The sequence below is a fragment of the Salvelinus namaycush genome, chromosome 9, assembly GCF_016432855.1.
Source record: "Salvelinus namaycush isolate Seneca chromosome 9, SaNama_1.0, whole genome shotgun sequence".
In the NCBI taxonomy this organism is placed as follows: domain Eukaryota; kingdom Metazoa; phylum Chordata; class Actinopteri; order Salmoniformes; family Salmonidae; genus Salvelinus; species Salvelinus namaycush.
The window spans coordinates 53,247,165-53,271,411 of record NC_052315.1 but is presented as its reverse complement, the minus strand read 5'-3'; the positions used below and the strand labels follow the sequence as shown (position 1 = coordinate 53,271,411).

The 24,247-nt window shown below is 42.2% G+C and overlaps 1 long non-coding RNA gene across 1 annotated transcript; it reads right to left on the bottom strand.

Annotated features, from left to right (window-relative positions):
• Positions 1-1,036: 1,036 nt before the first annotated feature.
• On the bottom strand, positions 1,037-23,031 carry LOC120053547. The gene is made up of 3 exons (XR_005477519.1): positions 22,978-23,031; positions 22,645-22,703; positions 1,037-1,165 (listed from the first exon to the last, which is right to left on the bottom strand). It is a non-coding gene; the product is annotated as an uncharacterized LOC120053547 (long non-coding RNA).
• Between the last annotated feature and the right edge of the window lie 1,216 nt (positions 23,032-24,247).

Below are 24,247 nucleotides of genomic sequence, written 5' to 3'. Positions count from 1 at the left end.
AAAACGGATTTAAGTTTTCCCTTCATTAGTCCCTGGTCACTAGGAGCGCCGCCTCTGGATGAGCGTTTTTCTGTTTGCTTATGGCCTTATACAGCTCATTGAGTGTGTTCTTTTTGGTAGTAAATAGACAGCTATGAAAAATATAGATAAACTCTTGTTAAATAGTGTGGTCTACAGCTTATCATGAGATATTCGACCTCAGGCGAGCAAAACCTTGAGATTTCCTAAATATTAGATTTTGTGCACCAGCTGTTGTTTACATAAATATACACAGACCGCCACCCCTTGTCTTACCGAAGGCAGCTGTTCAGTCATGTCGATGCAGCATAAACCCCGCCAGCTGTATTTTGTCGACGTTCAGCCACGACTCGGTGAAACATAAGATATTAGTTTTTAATGTCCAGTTGGTAGGGTATTCGTGATCGTAGCTTGTCTATTTTGTTATCCAATGGTTGTACGTTGGCTAATAGGACTGATGTTAGAGGCAGATTACCAACTCGCTGTCAGATCCTTACAAGGCACCCCAACCTATGTCCCCGATATCTCCATCTCTTTCTCCTGCGAATGATGGGGATGTTGGCCTTATCGGGTGTCTGAAGTAAATCCTTCACGTCCAACTCGTTAAATAAAAAATCTTCATCCAGTACGAGGGGAGTAATCGCTGTCCTGATATCCAGAAGCTCTTTTTGGTCATAAGAGACGGTGGCAGAAACATTATGAACAAAATAAGTTACAAATAACGCAACAAAATAAACACACACACAATAGCACATTTGGTTAAGAGCCCGTAAAACGGCAGCCATCTCACAGGAGGCTGGTGAGGGAAGGACAGCTCATAATAATGGCTGGAATGGAGTGAATGGAAATGGTATCAATCACATGGAAACTAAATGTAATGTCAAACAGCAGCAGATTAAAAAAAGACACACATAAAACAAAAAAACTGAATACAAAATCAGGACCCATAAACATGCCAGACGAATAAAGACTACAACAGATACCACCAACAAATATAAGAGCTTCTCTACCTCCTCCTCCTGATCTCTGTCCATTGTCTCCTTTTCGTTGTTCTCCAGTACTCCTCTCTCCTTGGCTGTGATCTCATTGTCCATGCTGGGGCTCAAGCTGGGGCTGCTCTCCGCTTTCAGATCTCCACAGGGCTCATCTGAGAGTGATTGAAAAAATACAGAATTATAGATGGTTGAAACCCTATAGTATATGGTAGAAACACAACACCTATTCAGATCACTCAGATATATATTCTTGAAGACCTTTTACTTCAAGAGCCACTTTCCCAGACACAGATTGGACTAAAAAGCCCTTTCAATTAAGAAACCCTTGCAAAAAAAACACATGTCAAATGTGCAGGTTCACATGTGAAATACTGTAGCTGTTTTCATGGTGAGCTTACATTTTACTCATGAAACCATATTTGCACATGTAAGAAAACTCCAACTGTGAAAATCTCACTTTCACATGTGGAATTGCACATTTGCTCCTCACATTTGAAAAGATGGTTTTAACATGTTGCAGTAGCATGTTTCCACCAGTGGAATTAAGGTGAAGACATCTAAAAAGCCCAAATGCGGGACAGGGGAATGATTTTACGGGACATTCGCAGAACAATGGACAGAATACATTTTGTTGGGGTTCAAATGGCGACAAACACTGAATACACAAAACATTAAGCACACCTGCTCTTTCCATGACATAGACTGACCAGGTGAATCCAGGTGAAAGCTATGATCCCTTACTGATGTTACTTGTTAAATCCACTTCAATCAGTGTAGTAGATGAAGGGGAGGAAAATAAAGATTTTTAAGCCTTGAGACAGATGAGACACGAATTGTGTATGTGTGCCATTCAGAGGGTGAATGAGCAAGACAAAAACGGTAAGTGCCTTTGAACGGGGTATGGTAGCAGGTGCCAGGCGCACCAGTTTGTGTCAATGACTGCAACGCTGGGTTTTTCACACTGTGTATCAAGAATAGTCCACCACCCAAAGGACATCCAGCCAACTTGACACAACTGTGGGAAGCATTGGAGTCAACATGGGCCAGCATCCCTGTGGAACGCTTTCGACACCTTGTGGAGTCCATGCCCCAACGAATTTAGGCTTTTCTGAGGGCAAAAGGGGGGGGGGATGCAACTCAATATCAGGAAGGTGTTCCTAATGTTTGGTATACTCAATGTAGTTCTGCTGTATGAAGGTCACTGACAGTTAAAGGGGCAATCCTTAGTTGGTACATCCATTTTAGGACATATTAATGACATGTTTCCATTGATTCTTGAAGAATATAACGTATAAATACATCATGAGCTTAGTTCAACTGTCGTACCCCATCAGAACCCAAAATATAAACTTGTTTTACTCCACTGTTTTTTAAACAAACTAAATGTAAACAACCACTGTATAGGCTAAAAACATGGTTAACTTTTCACTGCAGTGGGCTGAATCAGGGTCACAGAGAGTGATTCTTGGTAGTCTTCAACAAATTGACTTTGAAACAAAGGTACACACTTCACACACATGGTTATGGACTTAAAAAAACAGAAGACACCTGTGCCCTGTCAGATATGGAGTTGAAATGTGAACATTTTGAGTTTGCATCACAATATTACACTTTATATACATCACAGAAGACTGAAATATAACAAAACTGTTTGACATAGAAACACCATATATATATATATATATATATATATATATATATATATACAGTTGAAGTCGGAAGTTTACATACACTTAGGTTGGAGTTATTAAAAGTCATTTTCCCAACAATTGTTTACAGACAGATTATTTCACTTATAACTCACTGTATCACAATTCCAGTGGGTCAGAAGTTTACATACACTAAGTTGACTGTGCCTTTAAACAGCTTGGACAATTCCAGAAAATGATGTCATGGCTTTAAAAGCTTCTGATATGCTAATTGACATAATTTGAGTCAATTGGAGGTGCAATTGACTCAAATGTGTAGACCTCCACAAGTCTGGTTCATCCTTGGGAGCAATTTCCAAACGCCTGAAGGTACCACGTTCATCTGTACAAACAATAGTACGCAAGTATAAACACCATGGGACCACGCAGCCGTCACACCGCTCAGGAAGGAGACGCGCTCTGTCTCCTAGAGATGGACATACTTTGGTGCGAAAAGTGCAAATCAATCCCAGAACAACAGCAAAGGACCTTGAGAAGATGCTGGAGGAAGCAGGTACAAAAACCATCTATATCCACAGTAGAACAAGTCCTATATCGACATAACCTGAAAGACGCTCAGCAAGGAAGAAGCCACTGCTCAAAAACCGCCATAAAAAAGCCAGACTACGGTTTACAACTGCACATGGGGACAAAGATCGTACTTTTTGTCCTCTGTCCTCTGGTCTCTGGTCTGATGAACCAAAAATATAACTGTTTGGCCATAATGACCATCGTTATGTTTGGAGGAAAAGGGGGGAGGCTTGTAAGCCAAAGAACACCATCCAACCGTGAAGCACGGAGGTGGCAGCATCATGTTGTGGGGGTGCTTTGCTGCAGGAGGGACTGGTGCACTTCACAAAATAGATGGCATCATGAAGAAGGGAAATTCTGTGGATATATTGAAGCAACATCTCAAGACATCAGTCAAGAAGTTAAAGCTTGGTCTTCCAAATGGACAATGACGCCAAGCATACTTCCAAAGTTGTGGCAAAATGGCTTAAGGACAACAAAGTCAACGTGTTGGAGTGGCCATCACAAAGCCCTGACCTCAATCCTACAGAAAATGTGTGGGCAGAACTGAAAAAGCGAATGCGAGCAAGGAGGCCTACAAACCTGACTCAGTTACACCAGCTCTGTCAGGAGGAATGGGCCAAAATGCACCCAACTTATTGTGGGAAGCTTGTGGAAGGCTACCCGAAACGTTTGACCTAAGTTAAACAATTTAAAGGCAATGCTACGAAATACAAATTGAGTGTATGTAAACTTCTGACCCACTGGGAATGTGACGAAAAAAATAAGAGCTGAAATAAATCATTCTCTCTACTATTATTCTGACATTTCACATTCTTAAAATAAAGTGGTGATCCTAACTGTCCTAAAACAGGGATTTTTTACTGGGATTAAATGTCAGGAATTGTGAAAAACAATTATATATATATATATATATTAAAAAAAAAAAAATCTTTATTAATTATGAAATTATGAAAAACGTTCCACCTATGAGGCCAAAGAGGGCGATTTGGTAATTGACTGCAGGAAAGGGCTACAACTGTAATTTGATATCTATGGTCAGTCCTTGCATCCATAGCCGTTGCCACGGGAAGTGGCGTAAGTTCAGCTAAGCCTAGGGTATGGCAAAGTGGGGGGGGTGTAGAAATACACACACCAGTTGAAGCATATTTAATGTACTTCTTTTTCCACATTTTGTTACAGCCTCAAAGAAATTCAATTAAATTTAGATTTTGTGTCACTGGCCCACACACAATACCCCACAATGTCAACGTGGAATGATGTTTTTAGAAATGTTTACAAATGAATTAAAGATGCACTATGAAGAAATCGCTCCGCCATTTCCTGTTTGCTAAAATTCAAATAGTTCACCTAATTTACAGTTTGTGACAAAACTAGCAAGTATAGTGTAGAGAATCATTGTACCATCTAAAACACTGTGAAATATATTTTCCATAACCCAAAATATTGTATTTTCAGCTGTTTGACGCTGGTGTACAAAACCAAAAGTAAAAAATGAAAAGCTGAAATGTAAGTATTCTTGAATCAGTAAGTATTCAACCCCTTTGTTATGGCAAGCCTAAATAAATGCAGGTGTAAACATTTGGTTAAGAAGTCACATAATAAGTTGCATTGACTCACTCCGTGTGCGATAAAAAAATTACATTTTACTGTTCTAATTACCTTGGTAACCAGTTTACAATATCAATAAAGCACTTTGCATAAGAACAGCCCTTAGCCGTGGTATTGTCCATATACCACACCCCCTCGGGCCTTACTGCTTAAATACCTAATGTCTATTTGTTCGATCTGCGGCCCACCACTCAGAATATATTTTGGCCCACCAAGCCCAAAAATTGGAGCATCCCTGACCTACAGGCTTAATCTAACCTTGTTCCGGGAAACCAGCCCCAAGGCTTATGTTCTTATCTTATGTTTACTTTCATAAAAGCTGCTCCAGAGATGTCTCTTTCCTCTGGGCCATTTCAACATTATATGCAACAGCGTCATCTAGTGATGCAGCTCCTACAGTGCATCAGACATGGCCTACAGTCTGTAGTCATATAGCCTGTATTGAAGTTTGTGCATATTGACACAGTTGAAGAATTAAACACACATACATGGTGTATGAGCACAGAGCCCATATTTGACATTGGTCAGGAATAAAAATCGCACTATTCAAGATAAAGCTTGAATGTAATGCGCTGACATTTACTAAACAAGACAACACGTCAATCTTTTAAACTCCATGTGCGCACAAAGCCTACAGCATACAAAGACACAGTGTTTTGGGTTTCTGAATTAATTCACATGGAATTCATGCACAAAGACATCCATCCACGGCAGTGTTGGTAAACGATTCGTTGTAGCTTAGCTAGCACACATAACTCCGATTTTTGACATTCTTCTTCTCCTTTTACTACAAACCAAACGTTCATTTCTCATTTCTCCAGGTGGGGTGAGAGTAAGCTACTGTCCTCTGCTACTTTCTTTCCTTCTTTCCCCCCCCCCCCCTCATTCACATTTCATGGTTGTGTTGTCGCTTTTTGTAGTACTGTTTTGTGCCTATTCCTATGTCCTTATAGGCCTGTTTGTTATGTAGTGTATTCTGTTGAGTGAAAAATAAAGTAAGCTACAGTCGTTGGCTGGACGGCGAGATGAAGGGACCGCGGGAGGGAGTGATGTCGCTGTTCTCTTTCTCGTTGTCTCTGTCTCTCTTTCTCTTTGCTTCCATTTCTCACCTTGTAAACAATGTCTTCTCCAACAACTTTGGAGTACTTCCACACTGCTCTAAAACAAACGTCTATCCATTTAGTTTTGAAAATAGATCTGACCTGGAGGTCAAGTTGTTGTGCTGAATTAATCCTGGTCCTGTGTGTGTGTGTTTGTGTGCGCGTCCGTGTGTGCGTGTGTGTACCATGTGATATGTTTTCCTATTTCCCGATATATCCCAGACTGTCTGATGACTGGTGACAATCCAGACATGCTGAGAAAGAGAGACAGAGACATAGAAACAGAGACAGACAGAAATACAAAATCAAAGAGAAAGAGAAGAGCGACAGAAAAAAAGAGAGGAAAAGAGAGAGAAAGTACGGTAGAGGAGGAGAGAGAAAAAAGCAACGAGGGACAGAGAGTAAAACATGAACTAACGGTGTGCGTGTGCGTGTACCAACTGATACATTTTCCTATTTCCTGATATTAACCAGACTGTCTAGTTAATGTGCTACAGTAGCCCAGAGGGTCCAATCGCAAAATCTCACAGCTCAGGGGAAACATGTACAGCACTGACAGAGGTAATTATTTCTGTCGCATGTACACACACGCATGCACGTATACAATGTACAATCACCTTTGTTTGAAAACATATTAAGGCCTGGAAGGGTGTGCGTCGTTGGATGAGAGTGTCTCATTAAAGTTTGATGCTGTTGTAATGAGTTAGTAATGAAGAGCATTGAAAGATAGAGGGGGGGGGGGGCATAGCCCCAAGAGGCTGCCTGCTAGGGCATCAGGACACAGATAGAAGAAAGGGGAGAGGGGGATACCTAGTCCGTTGTACAACTGAATGCCTTTAGCTGAAATGTGTCTTCCGCATTTAATCCAAACCCCTCTGAACCAGAGGTCTTCGGCGTCCGGGCAACAGTTGGTTAACTGCCTTGCTCAGGGCAGAACGACAGATTTTTACCTTGTCAGCGAGGGGATTCAATCCAGCAACCTTTCGGTTACTGGCCCAACGCTCTAACCACTAAGAAGCATCAGTCATACAGTAGTCAAGTATATACAGTATACTGAACAAAAATATAAACACAACATGTAAAGTGTTGTTGCCATGTTTCACGAGCTGAGATAAAAGATCCCATACATTTTCCAGATGCACAAAAAGCTTATTTCTCTGAATATATCAAGAAGCTGATTACACAGTAAGATCATTACACAGGTGCACCTTGTGCCGGGGACAATAAAAGGCCACTATAAAATGCGCAGTTTTGTCACACAACACAATGCCACAGATGTCTCAAGTTTTGAGGGAGCGTGCAATTGGCATGCTGACTGCAGGAATGTCCACCAGAGCTGTTGCCAGAGAACTGAATGATCATTTCTTTCCCATAAGCCACCAATATTGTTTTAGAGAATTTGAGAGTACGTCCAACCGGCCTCACAACCACAGACCATGTGTAACCATGCCAGCACAGGACCTCCACATCTGGCTTCCGGAGTGGGGGGGGGGGGGGGGGGGGGAAGCCAGGCCCACTCACGCCAAGTGAGTGGGCCTATACTCTCCCAGGCTCACCCATGGCTGCGCCCCTGCCCAGTCATGTGAAATCTATAGATTAGGGCCTAATGAATTTATTTAAATTGACTGATTTCCTTCCAAGAACTGTAACTCAGTTAAATCTTTGAAATTGTTGCAAGTTGCGTTTATATTTTTGTTCAGTAGATATGAAACTAGCTCTTGCTTTACGAAAACTTCCATTTACTCTGATTGTATCACACAACATATTTAACTTTCTGTTCATCAACTCTTATATCCTGCAATACCTCATTTAGAGTCAAGGAAGTAAGAATGAAACAGAAACAGCAATTGTGCATGTGAGACGTGTAAGTGTAGAAGTCACTCCCCTCAACAGTCATCTGATTATATCACATCTCTTTTTAGAAGCTAATTCCTACAGTACCTCACTCACTCCATTGACATTAATCATACAGTACACCACACAACTTTAGCCTTCTGTTCACTAACTCTCATATCCTGCCCTATAGTGTCCATCTTGTACCCCATTCAACTCTTGCTAAATTCTATCAGAAGTCATATAGGCCATTCCCCTTCGACAGTCATCGTAATATCCTAACACATAACTTATTACATCACATCACTCTTCAAAAGCACACACAGTAGGCACACACAGTAACTACAGTAGTGCGCATGCACGCACACAAGCGCACACTCACACACACACCGTTCTGGGTGCCTGATTGGAGCAGGAATGTATCCACAGGAGCTGCTTGTTTCACAGCTTCAGGGAAACAGGCTTAAAGCTACGATCTGCAATTGGAACATTCATTTTGGGACATTTAAATATAGCCATTGATGATACAGCTGTTGATACCTGAAGAATATCACCTATGAATGCTTCATGAGCTTAGTTCAAAGGTCAAACCCCATCAGAACCCCAAATAAATATGTTAAACTCCATAGTTTGTAAACAGTGTCCATGGCAGGACTCCTGTTTAGTTGATTTTTCAAATGAAGGGGCGTGCCTTTAAAGGGGAAAAACGCTTGGTTTATCTTCTGGGAACACATCTAGAGTGAAATGCATCGCAATAAGTCGGAATTACAGTTCCACTGCTCCACTTTCTGAGAACAGATATAAAATGCAGTTTATTTGCCAGGGACCATGCACAGATTGAGCAACGTAGATCACTTCCATCTGCAATAGCAATCCCAGAGTAACTTGCTGAAATCAAAATATTATCAGACGAAATTTATGAGACCCTTTTGGCATTACATCTGTCTTGTGTTTTGACTCTTGGTCGGAACTCCGTAGTGGAGAGCAAAAAGAAAGGCTGCCAATGTGCTCACAATGAGAAATAGTGAGAAATCAGTAGAGACAGCAAAGGTATTGGAGTCTCTAGTCAATAAGCGGCTTAAGGCCTACCTCCAGGAAAACAGTATTTTGAGTGTTATGCAATCAGGTTCCAGGTGTGGCCACAGCACTGTCACAGCAACTTTGAAGGTTTGAATGATATTCACTGTGCCCTGGATAGAAAGCTGCATGGTGTATCTGTATTCACAGACTTGGCAAAGGAATTTGACAATGTGGACCATATTGTCTTGGTGCAGAGATTGAAGTGTATTGGGATTACTGGTCATGCTCTGGAGTGGTTCGTGAAGTACCTGTCAAATCGAACCCAGTGTGTTAAGGTAGATGATTGTAAGTCGGACACCATCTTCGGGTGTGCTTTAAGGATCAATTTTAGGTCCCCTGCTGTTTATTATCTATATCAACAACATTGGGAGACATATTGAGAGAGGAGACAAACATGCTCAATGGGTGACATGTCTGGTGAGTATGCAGGCCATGGAAGAACTGGGATATTTTCAGCTTCCATGAATTGTGTACAGATCCTTGCGACATGGGGCCGTGCATTATCATCATGAGGTGTTGGGGTGTTGGGGTGTTGGTGGCGTGAGGTGTTGGTGGCGGATGAATGGCACGACAATGGGCCTCAGGATCTCGTCACGGTATCTCTGTGCATTCAAATTGCCATTGATAAAATGCAATTGTGTTCGTTGTCTGTAGCTTATTCCTGCCCATACTATAACCCCACTGCCATCATGGGGCACTTTGTTCACAACATTGACATCAGCAAACCTCTCACCCACACAACGCCATACGCGTGGTCTGCGGTTGTGAGGCCGGTTGGATCTACTGCCAAATTCTCTAAAGCAACGTTGGCCTCCAATACTTAATATATTGAATGTCTTTATTAGGTTTAACCAAAGGGGGAAAGTAAGCTAAGTGCTGAAAGAAATAGGTTTCAACTAGAAATATAAGTTTGTTAATAATCAACAGTTACAACAGTTTGCATTTGGTTTCAACAAATGTACTTTTTTTCAATTGAGAAAACCTAACTAATTTACTTGTAACCAGTTGATGCAATTTTTGTAGTTGGCTACATTACAGAGGCACTGAAGAGAGAGCTTGAGGAGAAAGTTTGGCAGATTTAATGAGCCACTGTGTTATTTAAATGGTTAATCCGTGTTTTCTCTTTCAATGAGAAGAAGGGAAAGTGGATCAGAGGAATAGAAATAGTACAGAATGGGCCTCATTAGATGAGCATGAAGTGATACTCTCGATCATCACAATGGTGACCCCCCCCCCCCCCCCCCCCCCCCTCCCCCAGGCTAAGGGGTGTATGGAATATGAATATGCTAATGAGCCCACTGTTTTTGTTTTCTATGTTTTTATTTCCTGTATAAAAAGGTTCCATCCTCATCTCATCTACCTTGAGAGGTGCCCAGGTGTCCTCGATTTGTTGCCCCTGGTGACCAAAGAACGTCACAGCGTGAACGGCAACGCGTCTCATCAGACCCATATGGTTAGTCAGGTCAACATCACAGGAGAGGAGGATCACTTCAAACATAAAACAGAGATGCTCTCAGATGAAATGAAGAGAATGAGAGAGCGATGGAGAGAGAGAGAGCGAGAGAGAGAGAGAGAGAGAGAGAGAGAGTAAGAAAGAGGGGGAGAGAGTGAGAGTGGAGAGAGAGAGAGAGAGAGAGAGCAAGAGAATGAGAGAGAGAGAATGAGGGAGAGAAAGAGAGAATGAGCGAGAGAATGAAGGAGAGAAAGAGAGAATGAGAGAGAGAAAGAGAGGACGAAAGATATAGAGTGAGTTAACTAACACCATACATGGGGTAATGTATGGTGGAAAACAAGGGGGGAAAAAAGAGGAAAACAAAAGCGAAGTGGAGGACACTACAGAACTGAAGAGTGCAGTAGCATTACAGAGGCACTGAAGAGAGAATTTGGCTGATTTAATGACCCACTGTGTTATTTAAATGGTTATCTGTATTTGCTCTTTCAAAGGGAAACATTGTAAGTGGGTCAGAGGAATAGACATATTACAGAATGGGCCTCATTAGATGAGCATGCATAAAAGTATGGGTTGGGGGTAGTAAGTGTGTATCTGTGTGTGTGTGTGTTTGGTTTTAATATCCTTGTGGGGACCAGAAGTCCTTACAAGGATAGTAAAACAAGGATAATTTGGACAAGCGGGGACATTTCACCGGTCCCCACAAGGAAAAGGCTTTTCTAGGCATAGGTGTTAGGGTTACAATTAGGGTTAAGGTTAGAGTTAGGGGTTAAGGTTAGCGTTAGGTTAGGTTAAGGGAAAATAGAATTTTGTTGGGTCCCCACAAGGATAGTAAAACAAACGTGTGTGTGTGTGTGTGTGTGTGTGTGTGTGTGTGTGTGTGTGTGTGTGTGTGTGTGTGTGTGTGTGTGTGTGTGTGTGTGTGTGTGTGTGTGTGTGTGTGTGTGTGTGTGTGTGTGTGTGGTGCGGTGCGGTGCGGTGCGTGTAGCAGAGAGAACAAAGCAGAGACAAGTGATGTGGGAATACATGCTTTGATCAGAAATCTGCAGCTCCCATCTGAATGCATTCAGTATTCTTTAGAAATCTCATTTAAATTGTGAGGGAGGGAGGGAGGGAGGGAGGGAGGGAGGGAATCATCACAAATCAAAAATAAATACATATCACCTTTTGGAAAGACACCACAAAAAATCGACGTAAACTTCAATGCTATTTGGCTCTAAACAGACAGTACATGGTGGCAGACTATCTGACCACTGTGACTGATAGAAAACTGAGGAAAACATTGACTAGGTACAGACTCAGTGAGCACAGTCTGGCTACAGAGACCGGTCGTCACAGACAAACCTGGCTGCCCAGAGAGGACAGGCTGGCTATAGAGACCGTTCGTCACAGACAAACCTGACTGCCCAGAGAGGACAGGCTGTGCTCACTCTGCTCCAGGGGAGAGGTAGAGACAGAGCTACATTTCCTATAACACTGGGACAAATACTCAGACCTAAGAGAATATTTCTTTCCCAAAATTATAATTCAATACAAAGAATTTGAAACTATAAAAGATGAAGAAAAAATCTAATATTTTGGCAGCCAAATATGTGTCCTCCTGCCACAACCTGAGGGACAGCCAGTGAAAAGTGAAAAGTAATGTCGATAATATTTCCCATCTTGTTTTGTTTTGTCTTTCATACCATGTCATGTGTCTTCTCAGTCATGTTGACACTGGTCTACTACCATTGCTTTAATGTATTGTTGTTCTGATTAATATTGTTGTTGTAGTTGTTGTTAATGGTAATCCCATGTCCACTACTACTATTATTATTGCTGTTGGCCCCACCATTTGTTTATATATAAATATATATATATATACTTTATATGTAAATATATATTTTTAGATATGTATACTTTGACAATGTAAGTAATAATGAACTTGCCATGTCAATAAAGTCAATTGAATTGAATAGAGAGAGAGCGAGAGCGAGAGCGAAGGCTTCAGAGCAAGGGCAGGAGTGGGCGGTATGTGAATAATGCAAAGCCACCTACGCAAGCAGCCACAAAGGTGTATAAATGGCATACATACTGGACATACATAGAAAACACATATATATTGTACACAGACTCACAGAAACACATGCACACAGAAAAACACATGTATTATAAAACACATAGAAGATACACATATAAACATAGTGACAGTCACACACATGTACAGTATACAGACAGACAGGCATGCATGCATAGAAGCCTATCGTACATACAAACACACACACACACACACACACACACACACACACACACACACACACACACACACACACACACACACACACACACACACACACACACACACACACACACACACACACACACACACACACACACACACACACACACACACACACACACATGAGCAATGATGAGGGCAAGTTGACAACAACAAAGTCTTGCAGAAAGGAGGAGAGTAGCTAAGGATTCAGAACAAACTAAAAGTCCCATGAGTTCACGAACATCCCTCCCTGTCCAACTAGTGGAACTTTAAAGCAGAGATTTTTCCATTATGTAACCAAAATAGAAAAAACACATCACATACTCAATATTTCAAGGACCTGCAGCACACTACCCTGAAAGCAGAGAAGAGAGAGAGAGGGAAATCAAAACCCAGGGGTGCAGGCCTGTGAGAGGGAGAGGGCTGCCTGGGGGAGTTCTCCGCTGAGGGGGCATACAGCACTAGCACTGGATGGGGAGGGGAGGAGGAGGAAAGGAGCACTGGAAAAGACTAGCATCGTGACTCGTGTAGGTATTACGCCACCAGTTGGAAGACAGTGAAGGAGCAGAAGAGAGGAGGAGGAGAAGAGTGGTTAGGAGCATTGTGTGGGCAGTATGAACACTGGAGTCAGGTACCACTGTGTATGGGAGACAAAGAGAGCGTAGGACTGCTGCTGAAAGAGAGAGGGGGCAGAGAGAGGGAAGAGTGGGAGAGAGACAGAAAGAGCGAGAGAGTGATGGTGGGCACTGCCAGCTCTCACAGTCTCATGTCAGAATAAGACCTTCATCTATGTTTCTCAAACGTCAAATTTCAAAGTTGTTCCAAATGTCAAATATCAAAGTGTTTACGGTTAAGTTTAGGCATTAAAGCCAAATCCTTAAGGTTAGGCGTTAACCCCGAACGGTTAAGGTTTGGGATAGGCTTAAAACAAAAACATCAAAAACAACTTCCTATCACTGGATTCAAACTTGCAACCCTTGGAAGCAGAAGTTAACAGAGCTCACTGTTGCCCCTAGTGGCCGGTTTCCATGTCATCTCCCGACTCGTCAGACATGGATGGACGTCGAATACTGACTTGTATCATGGGGAAACTGTCTGGGTGGGCAAGTCCGTGTGGGAGTAAGAGGTGGTGGGTGAGGATGGCGGGGTACACAATTCACTCACGACTGCTGTGTGCGCGTTGTGTGTGTGTGTATGCATGCAGCATGTGTGTGCGTGTGCAGGCCGTGCACTCTTGAGGGATGTGTGTCTAGTTTTGTTATGAGATGGTACTCTCTGTGCTGCATGTAGAGTAAGCCCACGGCCAAAAAAAGATCGACAAAAAGAAGAAGCAACACAACGCAGGTTGAATCCCCAGTCCTAAAGTATATCCACACATTGACATGATAGTGTTCTCAGCCTCCACTTCAGTTCTCAGTTCTTTTTTCAGCATCAGTTGTCAATCAAGGGTAAGACGCACTTCAACAGTACACCTAACAGGACACCATAAGGGAGCTTTTAACAGCAAGGTTCTAAAAGCAGGCCTCAAGTGAAACCATGGCGCAGTGATCCGTTTGACCGACCTAGTTAAATGCATGCCTGAGATGTGTCAGGCCTAAAGCTGATGGCAGGAGAGACCTCCCTGGGAGAGCGGGGATAACAGGAAGAGCCACTCCGGACGTGACCTGAGTCAGGATCCGTCTTCCTCCTCTGGCTGACACAGAGACATTTTGAGTCCTCTGTTTTGGGGTAACAAAAGACTACCGAGTTCTCCTTAGCATTACTAATAAAAGGTGAAGACGCATTTACACTCTAGTCAAGTAAACTTGACTTATTCCATGTAGCTCGTGGAGCAAAGGGCCTTAACAACAGTGCATCTCCAGCAAACCCTGTTCTGGATTCTGAGTCTGCGTCCAAAGTCGAGGGCAAAACCCAAGGGTGGTGTGAGGAAGAGCATACAAGTACAACTTAACCAGCATTCTACTCTGCAGGCTCCCAGTTCAGTCAAGAGATAACAACAACACATGGAAGAACAGGGATCTCCAATCTGGCAAACCCAACGTTGGTCAACAGGAGCCGTTCAGTATCCAGCAGACAACAACAAGATTTGAACAGAAAGCTCCATCCACAGCGGTGGTCAAAATGAGCTTGACCTGTGTCTCCTCTGATCCACTGTGTAACGAGTGTGTGTGTGTCCTCCGTGTAATGTAGACACAGACCTCCACTGAGACTGCCCATTCACTGCCCTCCACGCTTTGAATCCTTGCAGCTCTTTCCTACATGGATAACACCAAAAGCATTCTTTGCATTCCTCTCAAAATGGGTAGTATAACAATATTATTGTGCTGTTATACCTTTTTTTAGGTGACAGTGACAGAAGGCCATTGTACATTATCTAGCACATGTATATTCTGCCATTTAGCAGACGCTCTTATCCAGAGTAAATTACAATCAGTGCATTGTGCACCTTAAAAGTAGTATGCATGACGCTTTAGGTTGAATTGAACTGAGTTTAAACAGAATATCAGCAGTCAGACATGGCACCTTCATAAAAATGTATTAAAAAATAGAACTGGTTACAGATCATTCAAGCAAGAGCTGATCAAGAAGGAACTGGTAAATGTTACGTGACTAAACATTATTATTTAAAGAAACATCAGATCATATCAAATCACATACAATCATTTCTATTGACTATTCACTTCTAAAGAATGACAATACAGCATTTTGTAAAATGCTATTCCCACTGTACAATTCTCCATCCATCAAACCTGACTCTGTAACATCACATGAAGTCACAGGCATCCTTAATAATTGACCATTCACTTCGACTGACTGCCTCTATACACCCCTGGCCATGTTATTTCCACTTCACCGCATCATTAAAACAGTCCATTCATACCTGATGCTGTGGTTGTGGTTGCACTATTAAATCTCTTGTAATCCCATAGATAGCACACAGTAACATCCGCTCTGTCTCCTCTCTGCAGTCTCTCCTATCTGAAGTCCTGAAGCCTGACAACTGAGAGATGGAATGCAGCTCTCCTCTTATCTGATATGAAGAGAACAAACTGGCTAGCACATCAGTCGCTCTCCCCACCTCTCTTTCCTCTCCTCTCTTCTCCAACCACCTGACCACGTGTCCCCTCTCCACCTCCTCAGTTTAACAGCTCATCCCTCTCTCTTGTTCAGGAACATTCTCTGATCTTCCTCACTGACCACACAGACCTATACATACAAAGATATTATCATATCAGTTGAGTGTATCTGCTCTTTGACCTAGTGCTGTTGAAAGATGTTATAGAACCATCACAGAAATACACACATACACACACACAGATATGCAAAAACACATGCAAATATGTACGTATAAACACAGAGGTCTCATGCCCATAGTTGGCTTTAGCTAGTCCAATCTCCCAACCTCATAACTAGCTACCAAGAAGCCATTGCAGGCTATCAATCAAGTTAGAGTAGCTAGCTTGTCTAACTATTTTAGCTGGCATGCTAGACTTGAGAAAAGCAAGCAATAACTAAATGTGCTGAGTAAGAGTCACATCCCTTTCAATATTTTACCCAGATTTTAGCATAGATGCAGAGAAGCATATTTGTGACTCGTTTCAGGAAACTAGGCGTATGTCGCCACGTCACTACTTCACAGGAGAGGCATTTCAAATCAAAAATCAAATCAAACTTTATTTGTCACATTTGCCGAATACAACGAGTGTAGACCTTACCGTGAAATGCTTACTTACAAGCCCTTATCCAACAGTGCAGTTCAAGAAGAGTTAAGAAAATATTTACCAAATAAAAAAATTATAAAAAGTAACACAATAACATAACAATAACGAGGCTATATACAGGGGGTACCGGTACCGAGTCAGGATGCGGGGGTACAGGTTAGAGGTCATTTGTACATGTAGGTAGGGCTGAAGTGACTATGCATAGATAATAAACAGCGAGTAGCAGCAAAACAAATGGAGGAGGGGTCAATGTAATAGTCTGGTGGCCATTTGATTAATTGTTCAGCAGTCTTATGGCCTGGGGGTAGAAGCTGTTAAGGAGCCTTTTGGTCCTAGACTTGGTGCTCCGGGACCGCTTGCCGTGCGGTAGCAGAGAAAACAGTCTATGACTTGGGTGACTGGAGTCTCTGAGAATGTTATGGGCTTTCCTTTGACACCGCCTATTATATACACTACCGTTCAAAAGTTTGGGGTCACTTAGAAATGTCCTTGTTTTTGAAAGAAAAGCACATTTGTTGTCCATTAAAATAACATCAAATTGATCAGAAATACAGTGTAGACATTGTTAATGTTGTAAATGACTATTGTAGCTGGAAACGGCTGATATTTTATGGAATATCCACATAGGCGTACAGAGGCCCATTATCAGCAACCATTACTCCTGTGTTCCAATGGCACATTGTGTTAGCTAATCCAAGTTTATCATTTCAAAAGGCAAATTCATCATAAGAAAAACCTTTTGCAATTACGCTAGCACAGCTGAAAACTGTTGTCCTGATTAAAGGGGCGGCAGGTAGCCTAGTGGTTAGAGCGCTGGACTAGTAATCGAAAGGTTGCAAGATCAAATCCCTGAGCTGACAAGGTAAAAATCTGTCGTTCTTCCCCCGAACAAGGCAGTTAACCCACTGTTCCTAGGCCGACATTGAAAATATGAATTTGTTCTTAACTGACTTGCCTAGTTAAATAAAGGTAAAATAAAAATAAATAAAAAGAAGCAATAAAACTGTCCTTCTTTAGACTAGTTGAGTATCTGGAGCATCAGCATTTGTGGGTTCGATTACAGACTCAAAATGGCCAGAAACAAATAACTTTATTCTGAAACATGTCCGTTTATTCTTGTTCTGAGAAATGAAGGCTATTCCATGCGAGAAATTGCCAAGAAACTGAAGATGTCATACAACGCTGTGTACTACTCCCTTCAAGGAACAGCGCAAACTGGCTCTAACCAGAATAGAAAGAGGAGTGGGAGGCCCCAGTGCACAACTGAGCAAGAGGACAAGTACATTAGAGTGTCTAGTTTGAGAAACAAACGCCTCACAAGTCCTAAACTATCAGCTTCATTAAATAGTACCCGCAAAAAAAAAAGTCTCAACGTCAACAGTGAAAAGGCGATTCCGGGATGCTGGCCTTCTAGGCAGAGTTGCAAAGAAAAAGCCATATCTCAGACTGGCCAATAAAAAGAAAAGATTAAGATGGGCAAAAGAACACAGACACTGGACAGAGGAACTCTGCCTAGAAGGCCAGCATCCCGGAGTTGCCTTTTCACAGCAACCGGCCAGGATGCTCTCGATGGTGCGGCTGTAGAACTTTTTGAGGATCTGGGGACCCATGCCAAATCTTTTCAGTCTCCTGAAGGGAAAAGGTTTTGTCGTGCTCTCTTCACAACTGTCTTGGTGTGTTCGGACCATGATAGATCATTGGTAATGTGGACACCAAGGAACTTGAAACTCTCGACCTGCTCCACTACAGCCCCGTTGATGTTAAAAGGCGGGTCTGTTTTCCTGTAGTCCACGATCAGCTCCTTTGTCTTGCTCACATTGAGGGAGAGGTTGTTGTCCTGGCACCACACTGCCAGTTCTCTGACCTCCTCCCTATAGGCTGTCTCATCGTTGTCGGTGATCAGGCCTACCACTGTTGTGTCGTCAGCAAACTTCATGATGGTGTTGGAGTCATGTTTAGCCATGCAGTCATGGGTGAACAGGGAGTACAGGAGGGGACTAAGTACACACCCCTGATGTTGTTGCCTACCCTTACCACCTGGGGGCGGCCCATCAGGAAGTCCAGAATCCAGTTGCAGAGGGAGGTGTTTAGTCCCAAGGTCCTTAGCTAAGTGATGAGCTTCGTGGGCACTATGGTGTTTAATGCTGAGCTGTAGTCAATGAACAGCATTCTCACATAGGTGTTCCTTTTGTCCAGGTGGGAAAGGGCAGTGTGGGGTGCGATTAAGATTGCATCATCTGTGGATCTCTTGGGGTGGTATGCAAATTGGAGTGGGTCTAGGGTATCCGGGAGGATGCTGTTGATGTGAGCCATAACCAGCCTTTCAAGTGCTATGGGAGTGAGTGCTATGGGGCGGTATTCATTTAGGCAGGTTACCTGCGCTTCCTTGGGTACAGGGACTATTGTGTTCTGCTTGAAACATGTAGGTATTACAGAAAGAGTCAGTGAAGACACTTTCCAGTTGGTCCGCGCATGCTTTGAGTACACGTCCTGGTAACCCATCTGGCCTCGTAGCTTTGTGAATGTTGACCTGTTTTAAGGTCTTGCTCACATCGGCTCCGAGAGCGTTATCAGCTGGTGCTCTCGTGTATGCTTCAGTGTTGCTTGCCTCGAAGCGAGCATAAAAGGCATTTAGCTCATCTGGTAGGCTCGCATCACGCATCGCAGTTCGCGTCTGGGTTTCCCTTTGTAGTCTGTAATAGTTTTCAAACCCTGCCACATCTGACGAGCGTCAGATCAGGTGTAGAACGATTCAATCTTAATCCTGTATTGACGCTTTGTTGGTTTTTATGGTTCGTCTGAGGGCATAGGGGGATTCTTTATAGGCGTCCAGATTAGTGGATTTCTTGAAAGCGGCAGCTCTAGCCTTTAGCTCGATGCGCATGTTACCTGTAATCCATGGCTTCTGGTTGGTATATGTGCGTACGGTCACTGTGGGGACGACGTCGTCGATGCACTTATTGATGAAGCCGATGACTGAGGTGGTATACTCCTCAATACCATTAGATGAATCCGGGAACATCCAGTCTGTGCTAGCAAAACAGTCCTGTAGCGTAGCATCCGCGCCATCTAACCACTTCTGCATTGAGCGAGTCACTGGTACTTCCTGCTTTAGTTTTTCCTTGTAAGCAGGAATCAGGAGGATAGAATTATGGTCAGATTTGCCAAATGGAGGGCGAGGGAGAGCTTTGTATTCGTATGTGTGTGGAGTAAAGGTGGTCTAGAGTTTTGTTTCCTCTGGTTGCACATGTGACATGCTGGTAAAATTGATTTAAGTTTGCCTGCATTAAAGTCCCGGCCACTAGGAGCGCAACCTCTGAGTGAGCATTTTCTTGTTTGCTTATGGCCTTGTAGAGTTGGTTGAGTGCGCTGTTAGTGCCAGCATTGGTCTGTGGTGGTAAATAGATGGCTACGAATAATATAGATGAGATCTCTCTTGGTAGATAGTGTGGTCTACAGCTTATCATAAGGTACTCTACCTCAGGCAAGCAATACCTCGAGACTTCTTTAATATTAGACATCGCACACCAGCTGTTATTGACAAAAAGACACACACCTTCACTCCTCGTCTTACCAGACGTGGCTTCTCTGTTCTGCCGGTGCATTGAAAATCCCTCCAGCTCTATATTGTCCGTGTCGTCGTTCAGCCACGACTCTGTGAAACATAGGATATTACAGTTCTTAATGTCCCGTTGGTAGGACAATCATAATCGTAGGTCATCCATTTTATTTTCCGATGATTGCATGTTAGCAAGTAGAATTGATGGCAATGGAAGTTCTCGCTTGCCTACGGATTCTCAAAAGGCAGCCTGATCTGCGTCCTCTTTTCCTTTGTCTTATCTTCACGCAAATTAAGTGGATCTGGGCCTGTTCCCAGGAGAGCAGTATATCTTTCTCGTCGGACTCGTTAAAGGAAAAAGCTTCTTTCAGTCCGTGGTGAGTAATCCCAGTTCTGTCAAAAAGTTATTTTTGGTCATAAGAGACGGTAGCAGCAACATTATGTACAAAAGAATTAAACAAATAAGTTACAATCAATGCAAACAAACAAACAAAATAGCACAATTGATTACGGGTATGTAAAACGTCAGCCATCGTCTTCGCCGCCATTTTAAACATAACATTTGAACGTAAATATTTGTTTTTTTAACAAAATATGCTTTTTGGGAGAAATGCCTTCTGGACCATGTGCCTTAATAACAAACTTGTATGCCATCTTTAAATAGGAATACATTTGTTAGATAACAAGCCTAGTTGGTTTAACCACGGAAAAAGACAGGTACCTTCCTGCTAGCCATCATTGGCTGAGATAATAGATGGGCTGGACATGCCGAGAGATGAGTTCAGATTGGTCTGTCATGTAGCATGCTTCTTTCTATAACATGAGCTGCTCAGTATGTATAGGCAATTCTTTCTTTTGAAAGATATCACAAAGAACTGCAAAAGTGTTGCTCTCCACTTTCTGGAGGACTGAGTTTTGAAATCAGTGGAATGCCCGGTGGAAGCAGAGTATGATAGCTAAGGAGATGGAGAAAATTCTGGCATTTGATTGCAAATATGCGGAGGGAGTCAAAGGGAGAACACAGAAGGCTGTTGTATAATACACCTGTCTCCGGATTGCATCTTCAAACTAAGGGTAACCATGGCATCCATGACAGAGAGGGAGAAGCGTTCATCCATGTATATGGGTAAGAGAGTCTAGCTAGCTACATTTTCAGATATTATACATGTCTAATTTTGTCAAAAAGTTGTTTCATTACTTGCTAGCTAACATTACGTGTATGATCTGTGTGGTAATATTATTCGTATCTCAGAGTCATTTCCATTGCTAGTTATAGCCTAATGTTAGCTTTCTAGCTAACATTGAACCTAGTTGGTTACCTACCTGCAGATTCATACAGGGTAGTAACGTTATGAGTTGGGATTATGGTTCATTGTTTAGCTAGCTAGTTACATGTCTAATCAAAAGACTCCACTATGCAAGTAACCATTTCAAAGTACCGTTTACACCTTCTGTATCCTGTCCATGTGACAAATAAACTTTGATTGTATTTCATATAGCATGCATTTACCAGAGACATTAATGTGAAGAACAACATGACCTGCACCAACCCAAATTAGGATTTAACGTTAGGCCAAAGAGACAGTGTCCAAGTTCAAAAAGTTTAGTTTGAATGCCATTCTTTTATTTCTTCACACTCACAACCGTAAACTATTTTCTGTAATTAACTCGCTATTAACTTGTAAATAATGATCTTCTGTGAGTTTATTTTCCTGTAATAATTCATACAAATTAGCTCAATTTAAGACGTTGTCAGCTATATGATATGGTCATTATTTGAACTGGCTCGTCAGCTAACTTAACGTTAACAAACTAGCTAACAAGCTAGAAACAAACCAAAACATTTAGAAAGTTGCTTTTAGTTGCCTGGTTTGCTAGATTGACATACTGTATATTAAATTCATTTTTAAACTGACTGGTTTACTGGTGTTAAAATACACCAGTTATGCTATTTTGGACCACCAGGCCTGTCGTTTTTGTGTTTATACTTTTTCATAACGACAAGTTTGATGTCGGACGACAATAGAATGTTCATGATGTCACTGGGACAACTGTCTACAGACATGTCGATTGACGTAGTATAACCCAGTCTTTAGTCTTGAAATCTTTGGTTGTTTAGTATACTACTGTACACACTCTGTTCAGCACATGGCCCACATGTGAATCCTTAAAGAGATGGGTGGGGCTAAGGCTTAAGAGGGTGTGAACAATGTTGAACAGATGTAGACAAAGAAGAGCTCTCCAGTAGGTGTACCAAAACATTTAAGGGCCATTTTCTCAAAAATGGGGTGACAAGGTTATCAACTTTCAAAGCAGAACTACTTTCCCATTGTTCCTCATATGTAGTGTATGATATACAATTTTCTAGCTCTGAGTCTCTACTTGCAGAAAACACCATTTCAAACTTTGCAAAATAAGACCAAATCGAGCCGGTCGGTCACATTTTGTTTCTTTTAAACAATAACCACCAGTCAGGACAGTCAGCTCAAGAGGTATGGTTAGATATTCAGAAAAATAAACATATTTTTTTACATATAATTAAGCATAATGATTATGGCTCTCGGTTGCAGTAAAAAACTGTTTCAGTTGTTTGAAAAATTGCTAAACTCTCCAACTTCCACACACGGAGGAGCTAGCCATCCTCATAGGACCACCCCCAGCCATCCTCATGTACTTTGGGCCCCCTCAGATTTTTTTTTGGGGGGGGGGGTATGACACCCCTGCATAAATACATACACTCGTAAACAGATACTCAACAAACAATTTGCACACACACACTGGCAACGAGGGCACAGACCTGTAAATTCCAGCGCATCCTCTATGAGTGGAGGTAATCGCAGTCCATCCATGACCTCCCTGCAATTGCAGAGAGAGAGAGAGAACAAGAGAGAGAACAAAAGAGAGAGAGAAAGAATGATGGGGGAAGATAGAGAGTAGGCGAGATGGTCAGTGAACTCCTCCACACGCCCACCTCAGCTGCAGGCAGAGACAAAACACACGGAAAGAGCTGAAAGACAGCACAGCAGCTGGCAAGAACACACACACACAAACAAACAGACACTACACACACACACACACACACACACACACACACACACAAACAAACAGACACTACACACACAGTCAATACCTTAGTAGTGGAGAGTTCCAGGGAGCTGAAGCCTCTGCTCTCTTCTCGGTAGCGTGGGAGAGAGAGATGCAGAGAGAGCAGAGGGGAGGAGCAGAATGAAAGAAAAAATATGCAGTTTTTCCAAACAACAACCTCCGTCTCTCTGTCTCCTTCCCTTTTTTTTCTACAACTGATTTTGCACAGTGGTGTGTGTGCGCCAAAGTTCTGAAAGCTTTTCAGCACTCCCTCTTGCTCTCTCCCGCTCACACACACACGGACCCACATTTACTTATAATGAGATCCAGACTGTGAGTGTGTAAGTGTGTGTGTGTGTGTGTGTGTGTGTGTGTGTGTGTGTGTGTGTGTGTGTGTGTGTGTGTGTGTGTGTGTGTGTTTTTTTTTGCTGAGCGATTAACCAACATTTTGGTGGGGGTTCAGTTATTAAAATTTGCACCAGTGCGCCAATCTAAGAAACATAATACAAAAATCCCCATCAGAATCTGTCAGTTTAAGCTAGAGATATCAGCCAATCCACATCATCCGCCTATGTCGGCCTTCCGCATCTGCGGTGGAAGGTGGCCGAGCTATAGTGATGTTTGTCAGACCATAAGGCATCCAGAAAATTGGTCTTCTCATGAAAACATCTGTAGCCTCTGAACGGTTTGGCCATTACTACAAACTACAGTATTATCCTTTCTGCTCTACGAGCCCAACAAGTGTCACAGGACTCATCTGAAGTTGGTAAAGCTGATGTGCCAATTTGTCTGTAGCGTCTGAACCGTTTGTGTGGAAAGGGGAGACTCTCATGAACGCTCGTCTGAAGGTAACATATAAAAAAAATAAAGAAAAAAAATAAAGAAAAACATAACATATATAAAAATAAAGGGTTAAATATGTGTAAAAAAAAAAGTATATATTTCCTGAACTTTCTTATATCTCCTAGATATAGGACAGACACTTCACAACCTTATTCCTTATTATTTTTCTTTTGACTGTCTTCCTTGTCATTTTAAGAATGTCTTATTCAATGTGTTTCTATGAGCTATAGAAGTAAATCCAAATTCTATATTTTTTTATATATATGTTTTTATATACCTAAAAGAGGCCTAAAAGTCCAAATATCTAAATGATACACGGTATGACCATTTTAAAACACTTACATATGTTATTTTATAATGCATTTACGTGATGATTTTTTAATAATCAAACCAAAACTGAACCGACCTAGAAAAACAGTAATCTCTCAGCAATGTGTGTTTGTGGTTTAACTTTACTATCCTTTTGGATACCA